Source organism: Xiphophorus couchianus, chromosome 17 (assembly GCF_001444195.1).
Source record: "Xiphophorus couchianus chromosome 17, X_couchianus-1.0, whole genome shotgun sequence".
Classification (NCBI taxonomy): Eukaryota; Metazoa; Chordata; class Actinopteri; order Cyprinodontiformes; family Poeciliidae; genus Xiphophorus; species Xiphophorus couchianus.
The window spans coordinates 13840903-13852161 of NC_040244.1; the positions used below are offsets into that span (position 1 = coordinate 13840903).

General features: G+C 40.0%; 1 protein-coding gene across 4 annotated transcripts in view; it reads right to left on the bottom strand.

The window, feature by feature from the left end:
* The window catches only part of osbpl8 (oxysterol binding protein-like 8), a 73791-nt gene extending 65212 nt beyond the window's left edge, over positions 1–8579 (bottom strand). For all 4 annotated transcript variants that reach the window (XM_028043793.1, XM_028043791.1, XM_028043792.1 and 1 more), the window contains exon 1: positions 8238–8579. The gene's annotated coding sequence lies outside the window, so the exon portion shown is untranslated. The remainder of the gene's footprint in view (positions 1–8237) is intronic.
* Between the last annotated feature and the right edge of the window lie 2680 nt (positions 8580–11259).

The following is an 11259-nucleotide window of genomic DNA, read 5'->3' on the forward strand; positions in this document are numbered from 1 at the left end:
TTGGGAAGGTTGGGAAAATCTGAATAAGTAGAGCGGACAAAGCTGCGCACTTGCAAGTATCTAAAAAAATGATGGCGCGGGATACCAAACTTTTCAGAGATTTGTTGGAATGAGGCAAAAGTATTATCAATATACATATCATGAAAAGTTGAAATTCCTGTTCTCCGCCACGACAGGAAGATACCATCTGTGAGAGACGGCTGAAAGGTATGATTTGAAGCTATAGGGGAATAGACAGAAAGAGATTGCAAGCCAAAATGCCGTCTGAATTGCATCCACAGCCTCAAGGATGCATCAACTAGTTTATTAGAAGTATAAGGTTTCGTTGAGGACTGTAATGGTGAATGTAGTAAGGCTGCCAAGGACACAGGTTTTACAGAGTTGGCCTCCATAACAAGCCAAGCTGGAGAAGAAGGGCTATCTGACTGGAGCCAATATCTAAAAAGTCTAATATTTGAAGCCCAATAATAATATCTAAAATTTGGCAAGGCCATCCCCCCAAGCCTTTTAGGTCTTTGTAAGAATTGAGTGCGTATACGAGGGGCCTTCCCATTCCAGAGAAATTTGGTAATTATACTATCGAGTTTGCTAAAAAAGGACCGTGAGAGAAAGATAGGAATGCACTGAAATAGGTAGGAAAAACGTGGGAGGATGTTCATTTTGATTGAATTAACCCGAGCAACCAACGAGAGGCCAAGCATCGACCAACGATCAAAGTCCTCCTTAACATGCACTAATAAAGGAGAGAAGTTAGCTTTAAAAAGATCCTCGTATTTAGATGTAACCTGGATTCCTAAATAGGTAAAGCTCTGGTCTATGACCTTAATTGGTAATGTGTGCAGTGGGTAACTCTTGGCTAAGGCATTAGCTGGGAGTAATTCACTTTTGCTGAGGTTTAATTTATAGCCTGACAGCTGCCCAAATTTATCAAGTGTGGCAAGTACAGCAGGAATAGAAATATTCAAATTAGAAATGTACAAAAGAAGATCATCAGCATATAAAGAGACCTTTGTTTCCGTATCATTCCTCTTAATACCTATAATACTTGTATTACATCTAAGCGCAATTGCGAGGGGTTCAATTGCCAAAGCAAATAATAAGGGACTCAGTGGGCAGCCTTGGCGAGTAGAGCGACTGAGGCGAAAATAGTCAGATTGATTATTATTTGTCCTAATCGATGCATATGGGTCAGAGTAAAGTAACTTAATCCACGACAGAAAATTTTCCCCAAAGCCAAATTTCTTAATTGAGTAGAATAAATATGGCCACTCCACTCTGTCAAAGGCCTTTTCAGCATCTAAAGATATCACAACTTCTTGAGTACTGACAGAGGGTGGGCTGTAAATTACATTAAAGAGTTGTCTTATGTTGGAAAAGGAGTTCCTATTTTGTACAAATCCAGTCTGATCTATCCCAACCACAGTGGGAAGCACTGTTTCTAGTCTTAGAGCTATTGTTTTTGCTAGCAATTTAAAGTCAACATTAAGTAAACTTATCGGGCGATAGGAAGAGCAGAGTTGAGGGTCTTTGCCTTTTTTAGCCAGTAGAGTAATAACTGCCTGATTAAGGGTCTGAGGTAGACATCCAGAGGTTAAAGATTCGTTGTATACCTCTAAAAGTAGTGGAGAAAGCTTGTCCCAAAATATTCTATAAAACTCACAAGGGTACCCATCAGGGCCTGGACATTTACCCCCCTGCAGGGCCTTAACTGCCTCAGTGAGTTCGGAGATTACAATAGGTCTCTCAAGATCGTCGGCTACACCCTGATTGATGGTGGGGACTTCCAAATTGTTAAAAAAGTTATCAAAGTCGGTTACAGAAGGATTACATTCTGAGGAGTATAATGACCTATAGAAATCCTTGAAGGCCAAATTAATTTTCATTGGGTCAGTTGTGATGCCTTGGGTAGTTTGGATCTGAGAGATGTGGCGAGAGGCTGACACTCGTCGAATTTGGTGAGCCAGGAGTTTACCAGCCTTATCTCCATGTTCGTAAAACTGGGCACCAGATTGAAGTAGTAGCTCAGTAGTATGTTGTGTCATGAGCACATCAAACTCAGCTTGCAACACGAGGCGATCCTTGTACAAAGTGGGAGAAGGTGATATTGCATACAAGTTGTCAATTTGAGAAATGTGGCGTGTCAGAGTATTAATTCTCTCTCTTCGCAGCTTATTTTCATACTTTACATAGGAAATAATTTCCCCTCTGATGAAGGCTTTAAGTGTCTCCCAGAGTAGTGAGGCCGACACCTCAGGTCCTCTATTATTTTCTATAAAAAAATCTATTTGTCGTGCTACAAAAGATACAAATTTTTCATTTGATAGCAGACGGGTGCCTAGCCTCCATGGAGGCCGCTCAATGGGGTGAGAGTCAAATCTAATAGATATAGAAACTGGGGCATGATCTGATAGGACAATAGCATCATATTTGCACCCAGTGAGAGAGGACAGCAATCTATTATCAATCAAGAAAAAATCAATACGCGTAAAGGTGTGGTGGACTGGGGAAAAGAATGAGTAAACCTTCTGGGAGGGGTGAAGAAAACGCCAGGCATCATGAACATTAAATTCAGACATAAAGGAGTTAATCATTTTAGATGAGCGCGAGGGCATGGTTATGTTTGTTGAGGAGCGATCCAACTGAGGATCAAGCCAGCAGTTAAAATCACCTCCCAATATTAAATGATAAGTGGACAGATTGGGAAGTGACTGGAAAACATGTTTAAAAAAGTATTCGTTGTCATAATTGGGAGCATATATATTAGCCAATGCCACCGGGATATTGCAAATGGTACCAGTGATAATAACGTATCTACCACAAGAATCAGAAATGGTTTGAGAGTGCACATAGGGGACAGATTTACTGATAAGGATAGCCACTCCTCTAGATTTAGTGTTAAAAGAGGAATGATAAACTTGACTAACCCAGGTGCGCTTCAGTTTCACATGGTCCACGTTCTTTAGGTGTGTCTCTTGAAGGAAAGCTATTTGTGCCCCCAATCGTTGCAAATGATGTAATACCTTACTGCGCTTCACCGGATTGTTGAGCCCCCTGCAGTTAAAGCTGGTGAAATGGATCTCTCGTCCTACCGCTGTAGCTGGTGTCAAGTGAAGATCAGCCATAGGTCAAAGTAAAACACAAAAGTAAACGAGAATCACCCTGGTCACCCGAAAAAAAAGAGACATACACAGACAAAAAGAACAACGTAACGCACACACCCCTGCCACCTGAAACCCTCCCTAAACCAACCCATTCGCTGAAGCATTCCCCCAAACGGGATGCGCGAAACCCCATCAAAAAGAAAACAAAAAATAGCATCCAGCTTACTAGAGGCTGAAAAATGAAAGTAGTCCTAACTACTGACTACTCTCCTGGGAATGTGATGCAAATATAACAATATGCGAAAAATGCACCATCTAGAGAACAACAGGTTTGTAGAAACATGAAATATATTATAAGGCATGTAAAACTAATGTGCAATCGGACACACAAATGTCCCCTTGTATCAACAAGAACCAAGAAAATAAAAATACATTTCCAAACTAGGAGTTAAATCCACAGTGTATCCAGAGTACTCAAAAGGCACTGTAGAGAACCACAATGCATTAAATAATAATTGTATTGTACAGAGTATTACAGTTCCCAAACAAAATGTTATCCCATCACTGGGTAGCGGCCCCTCTGGGATTCAACTGTGGCCGGAACAACCACATTTCAAACTGTGGCTGGATCAACCACATTTTTAATGTTTTTCTCAACAAAGTCTGCAGCAAGGGCTGGGTCCTCAAACTTACGGGTCTGCCCGTTGGGAAGAGTGATCCGTAGTATTGCAGGGAAAAGAAGCCCAAACTTGATTCCAGGGCAAGAGTGGAGTTCCTTCTTCACTTTGGTAAACGATGCGCGTTTTTTAGCAACTGAGGTTGAATAATCGGGGAAAATGAACACAAGTTTTCCTTCATAGAGTAAGGGAGACGACTCACGAGCCCTCCGTAGAATCTCATTCCGTTCTTGAAACAGGTTGACACGGACAACGAACGGGCGCGGTGGGTCCCCCTCTGCTGGCTTGGCCCGCGATGTGCGATGAGCCCGGTCAAGGGCAGGCTTAGCGTCGAGGCCGAGCAGATCCTGAAGCAGCTTCGATACAAACTTCGTCGGCTGTTGACCTTCGGATCCCTCCGGTACGCCCACAAGGCGGATGTTATTTAGTCTGGAGCGACCCTCCAAGTCTTCACATTTCTTGGACAGTGTGTCCACTAATACATTTAACGATTTGACCGAGGCCTCCATGGTAGCTAGCCTCCCATCCTGATCGTTAGCAGCCCGCTCCAAATCGTGAATGGCAGTCCCAAACGAGGCAATTTTAGCTTCTAGCGGTGCCAGCGCGGCTGAGATCTCCGTCTTAACTACATTCGAAACAATGTTCTCAAACCTGTTGATGAGATCAGTGCGAGAGTCGTTCAGCATCTCTTGCATCTTGGTTAGCAGTATGCTATTAGCATCTGGTTCAGCAGGAGCCTCGTGGTCAGCCTTGCTGCGAGTAGCCTTGTCGTTTTTCCCCATATTCAACCACGGTACTTACAAGTTGCACATCAGATATGTATTTTCGTTCACTAATAGTCCAGTATGTTCCAAAAAAGTGTGTAAAGAGGTGCAAAAATTTACATTAAAACACATATCCCATCCGAGCACCCGCAAAACACGTCCTACATAGTCGGTGCTCAGCAGCGCCCCCCTGCTCTTTCATTTCATTTTAGTTGCATTTCTGATTTAATGAAAACACCACAATTGCAAATTGTGTCTTTTCGACATTAGCGGATTGTCGACAAAGTTTTGCGCACATTTGCAACGGGAACACAGTTAGCGATTCTGCTTTGATCATGATAGAAACTGACAGCAATTTAATTTCTCAACTGTCAAGAGATCAACCATGAGCAAAAATGTCATTATTTTGTATAAACTATCCAAATATTCAAATATTAGGAGAAATATTACAATGGTACAGTTGTTTGTAAATGTGGGATGATACATCAACAGCAGTAATCGTTGAACAAGGCAGAGATTTGCACCTGAGGCCCATTTATCTCATTCTTCTGTTTCCTTATCACTTTCCTTATCACTTACTGGGAGCCTAAGCGCCTCGGTCACTAAATCGATATCTGATGTGGTAACAGCCCGTGCCACTTTTTGGCAGCCAACCAAATGCAAAAGATTATTACATTCTACAAAACAGTGACGGCATCCGGAGACCTTAGCTTCCCTAGTTTCCATGAACTCCATGCGTATATTGTAATTTAATTTAGTAAATCTGCTACACATAATGTCTCCCCAAACTGTTGAAATTTTTGAACCAAAACAGATTTATTTTTGCTTTGTGCTTTACAATAACATTCCCCCTCCACAGCGTGACACTAAGGTGGGAGATACTCCACTCGGCCTAATTCAATTATTACCAACTCTGAATGTGACCTTCAGGCTGAGGTGATCGGCAAATGCTTGACTGCATGTCATTTTGAGTACGCTCTTAAATCGGGATCATGTCTGAATATTGATGTGCATGTAAACACGCCTTCTGATGCGACACAAACAGATGACCTCCGTGGAAAAGTAAAAAGGCCCACACAAGTCACACATAAGGCCTGTAACTCAGCAAACACGTAACAGGTCTTATTAATAAATAAATGCTGCAAGAGATTATTTATACAAGCATGACAACCTGGGCCTGTTGCAATAACAAATTTTGCTGATAAGTTCTCCCAGACGTTATTGCAAAAAATGATATTGTTGTCTTGAGACCATTTTCAAGTAATATCATGATAATGGCATAATGATGCAGGAATACATTCTCAAAGATCAAGAAACTTTAAATTCTATTGAAAATGTAACACTGGAACTCAACGGCATATCCAAAAAACAACAAATAAAATGAATTATGAAGTCTCAGTAAACAAAATTGTCCTTCCAAAAAAGGGCAAACTGAGATAAATGCACCAGACTTAAAACTTTTGTTGTCCAGTTTTTGGTAGAAAGAGAGAGAGAAAAGAGAAAAACAATAAATTACGCAAATGGAAATTTTGTTTGTTTTAATTTATTGTGTGATTAATTGATTCATCCTTTATCTTATTGCATATTTTGATGCACTGACATGATCTAGACCACCTCTGGAGTATCTTGTGGAGTCAAAAATGCGCTAAAATCCTTACTAAGGAACTCGTCTCGCACATAGAAGCATGAGTCAACTAAAAAAATTTAATTCATGCACATTCATCTGATTTAGCAAAGAATTACTTATGTGAAATTTCTGCAAAAGTCATCTTTTGCAGCCTCTTTCCATATGCAAGCCATGCACTCGGCATAATTAATCAGCTCCGGTTACACAAGTTCACATCCAGAGGTAAATACTCCACCGAAGACCTATTTTCCATGGCAACCAGACTCCTAAATATACATTTCCTTCATGACTTGACATCATCTGATCTCAAAAGGCCAAACACTTAGAGGAAGTGAGCACATCCGCTGTCAACACAGAGTTGCATCTTTCCTCTCTGGTTAGCCAATTTTTAAAACACACACCCACAAACGCACCACAGCGAAACATTTTCTTCTCACATCAGCTTCTCTGCTGCTCCAAAATGCAGACTCAATTCAAATTCGAAGCTAAGCGTGCGGCAGCGGGGCGGCGCCATGGTTCTGACGAGGGCAGAGCGGAAACTGCATTTAACTTGCAAATGAGCCGGGAGCTCTTGTGCCCGTCTGTTGCTCCCTGCCAACAAACAGAAGTTCAGTCTGGGATGACCCGTTTCGGTTTTACATGCGCAAACAAGCAGTGAGTGGAAATATGGAAATGTTCGACAAGATTCCAAAAGACAAGAGTCGGGCACGGGCAAAACAGTGGAAACTTCTTATCTAAATTACCGTCACGTTTCTTTTTTCCCCCACAAAGAAAATCTTTACGTTGATGGATTTGATTCATTTTCAGCAAATTAGCTCAGCCTAATTCAGATTGGAGTGTCTGAATATCACATTTGCCTGGACTTTGAATAGGCCATGAAGATGTTTTGATCTAAATTATTTCATTATAGGCTAAGGCAGGGTGATAAATTGATTATATCGATAAATCAAATTTTTCCAGTTTTCAGGATAACCTGGATTTTTTTTTTAAATTATTTCTCAACTGTCAATTTGAGAAATTAAAAATATATACTGGTATTTTTTTTTTCAAAGGACCATCTTGTTTAGCATGCATATCTTGCAAAAGTTATTTTGTTTTTTGCTTTTACTTTGAATTTCGGTGAACTCACAGAAGGAATGATTAAAATTAAAGCCATTTTTTTTGTATATTTTCTGTCATTTATAAAAATAAATTAAGAAGAGGGAAAAAAATTGGATTTGGTTTTTTAAAAAATCTGACATTTTATTTATTAAGCCACATTGCCGAGCTCTACCTCAGGCTGTTTGTTTTAGATTGTTGCCTCTTTACCGCAGACTCAAGTCTTTTTCAGCCTCTTACAGCTACTTTCTTCAAGTATTGTCCTTTATTCATTTTTGTTTCATCATCAAGATTTAAATTTCTGTCACTTCTGAAGGCATTTAGTTGTCCTAGATCAATTAAAAATTGATTGTAAAATAAATTGAATTTTTTTTAAAAATCCTTCACCACACTTCACCCATTAAAAATTGTGCCTGGTGATAAAATGCAGAAAAGTTAAAGGGGAATAGTGTGGTATGGTACCGCACATGAAGAAATTGAAGCTAGGTTGATATCGCGTAGCAATTTGCCACCTGATACCAGGTAGCAACAGGAAGCGGTCTCCTCCATCAGTACTCCGGGTGAAAGTGGTAACGGCACACTGGGACTGAGGAGGCTGTGGGAAGATAATACGACTGGGAGGAATGTGAAGCACAGAAGCAGAAACTATTTGCTGCACGTCATGCCGTCCCAGCAGCGCGGGTTGGTTTAGCTTCACCTCTGAACTCAATGTGGGACAGACTCGGAGACAAAAGCAACGGGCAGCGTACAGGGATGAACCTGCTGCTACGAGCTCACCCCAGACCCGCTAATCCTGATTTATTACATAATAATACGCATTGCTCGACCGCAGCATCCGTCTGTCACCCCCAGCAGACACTCAGAGAATTAGCAATTAGGGAAGTCGCGTTTAACAACAAGCGGGGTTAGAAAAAAATAATCATAGAAATAAATGCAGTTTTTTTTGCCTATTTGTTTACATGGCACTCACCTCTGCTTCAGGCTTTGGGGTTCTCCTCTCTGACTGCGTGACAGGCTGGGAGGAGGTAGTGAAGCAGTCCTCTGGCTCGCTAACTGTTAGCTGACGACGCTTAATGTTTATTAATGTCCCTCGGCATTCAGTGGTTGGCGCGAGGGCGCTACGCGCTAGCCTTCGGCGCAATGGCGACGCCTCGCTAAAAGATTAAAGTTAGGAAAAGTTCAAATTGAATTTCACGATTTTTCTCCTCCCCCTTTCCTTGCTGTCCATTTCTCAACCAATTTAGTGTGGTTGAAAGCGACCAGAGAGTCTGAATTCTTCTGTCAACTGCTGGGGTGAGCACACGTGAAAACTGTTGAAGGGTACGTCACTTCCGGTTAAAATTTCACATTAAAAACTGCATCGAAAGAGGGGAAGGATACGCCAGCGAACCGCCATATTGTGAGTGTCAAGTTGACTTTGGAAAGCGGTGTACGAGTAATTGGAAACGGGGAATCCCGCCTCGTTTTTATGAATAATTTTTACATACTGTAATATATTACTAATATATTACTAATTCACACAAAAACTGCTTAAAATGCAATTACATTTTTCTACCTGGTTTGAATAAGCTTGAATTATGTTAGTCTAAAAATGTATTACAATTTTGTTAAAGTGTTTTTTCAATAGAAAACAGTGAAGTCAAGGGCGTGAGACCCTTTAGTTTTTTCTCTTACAATTCAATTCAAATTCCGTTCAATTCAAAAAATACTTTAGTTATTTCAAAGGGAAAATAAATGTTACATCATCCAAGTATCACTCAAATTATATTCAAAAGTTGTGAGTGATGCTATCGACAGGAAGACTCTCCAGTATTTGATCATCTCAAAGGCTACATGAATTTGTTACACTTGTAAAACTGTGTAAATTGTAAATGCTGTATTCTTTTCAACAATAAGGCAAACGAACTTTATTTTGAAGGGTACACACCCATCCGTGACTATCATTATGTTGAAATTTAGCAGAGAAAGGCGAAATATCCCTTGTTCTTACTCGGCGATCGTCTGTTTTTCCTGGCAGATCAAGCAACGCACGTGATCGTTCATGTGCGCTGTCACGTCGGTCAGCATGGACACAGTTAAGATAGTTTTTAATTTCCATTAGATAATAATCGCCTTGCGCTAAATAAATACGTCTTATGTTACCCTAAATAAAAAAAGCTACATACAACTCGGTCACATTGATATTTGGCTGTTTGTATATGTGCTTCAGGATTGGGGAAATATACGGTTATTGCATAATAATTTTGATACATTCAGGTTCAGATTAATTAAATAACATGCATTATCGGGGTATAATCGTAGGAATCTTTTTCCCCCTTTGACTTGTAAAATAAAGTAATATTTGACATTTTTAATATGCCCAACCACTTCAGGGGAGAGGTGCTGCTCATAATTTGGTAAATGACGACATCTCGCGGCCGCTGCAGGTCTTGCTTTTCCCCCTGATTGAAACTGTTCGTGGTGGCCATCTAGAGGCAGAAATATGAAACTGCAGCCCTTATCCTGACATTCAAATTATATAAGGATGTCAGTACGATTTTTAAAAATTGTTTTCTATACATGCCTAATGTTTTACTCAACTATAATTTCTTATGACACACTGAAAACAGGTTACAATTATTTAGTTTACTCATATTTGGCAACAACCACCAGTGTTAAGGCACTTTACAAAACAAACAATCCTAGTTAAACTACATGCGGTCAAATCCAGTTTCTAAAGTCAGAGCAGTGCAGAGGTCATCTTTGTTCTCAGGTATGTTTTTGTAAAGTTTTCTTTAAAACGTCTGTAAAATTTCATACCATCCAGGAGCCAAGTTTTTAAATTAGTTGTTGCCAATGACCTGGATGATCCTATTGGCTTCGATCAAGAGCACACAGTGCAGGTTTCTTCCAGAAAGTATAAGAAATACTGATTCCTCTGTAAGACGATCTATCCCAGATGCCTCCAAGCGCAGAAAAGCTAAAACAATCTCTAGGTATTCTATGAGACTTGTAATGTTTTTTTGTTTTTTTTGTTTGACCGAGTTTATCAGTTTATTTGTGTTCTAATATGTTTCTAGCCTGTATCAAACACTTGTTAATACAATGGCATCTGTATGATCAGACATGAATCTGCTTAAATCACTCTTTAGATAATAATATTTTGTCCTAATTCCAATACGCAAACATTTTATTTAAAAAAAAAACAACTTAAAACTAATAGTAAAACCAACTCACTTTAGCTACAATTTGCTACCTACAGAATGATATGTCACTGTCGATTTTATATCTGAAAAAAATAATGAAAATGGGTGAAAAGTCACTTTCAATTAACATATTCATGGATGTATAGTTGTATGTTTGTTAAAGATTTAATCGGCTGTAAACATCTAGAATTCCAAAATTAAAAATAAAAATTCAGGTGCTGTTTTGGTGTCTTTTTACAAAATATATTCTGTTGTAAAGGCAGTAGCGGTTTTTGATGTGGGCCACATAGGCAGTGGCCCAGGGCGGCATCTCAAAGGGATCGCACAACCGCTAGATGGAGATAAATGCAAAGCCACTGTGTTTTATCCCAACATAGAGTTTAACATAAGTTCCCGCATTTTGATTGGTTGGAGGGAACCAGAAGGAGTCATGCAAGAACTGCCACTTAATAAATGCTCCTCACTTATTGAACTTACTGAATAACTATTTACAGTGTTTTATTATTTTATTACAGAAATGTAGCAGTGTGGGGGTGCTGTGGTAGCGCAGGGGTAAAGCACAACCTACGTATTAAGGCCTTAGTCCTCGTGCCAGTGGTTGCAGGTTTAACTCCCGGCCTGGCGACATTTGCTGCATGTCTTCCCCTTCTCTCATTACCCTATTTCCTGTCGAACTACTTTGAAATAAAGGCCACTAGAGCCAACAGAACCTTTAAAAAAGAAATGTTGCAATGTAACTATATGACATTAGGACATTAACATGGACATAACTGGTACATGCAATGTGGAGAGACCCAAGGCCTGTAT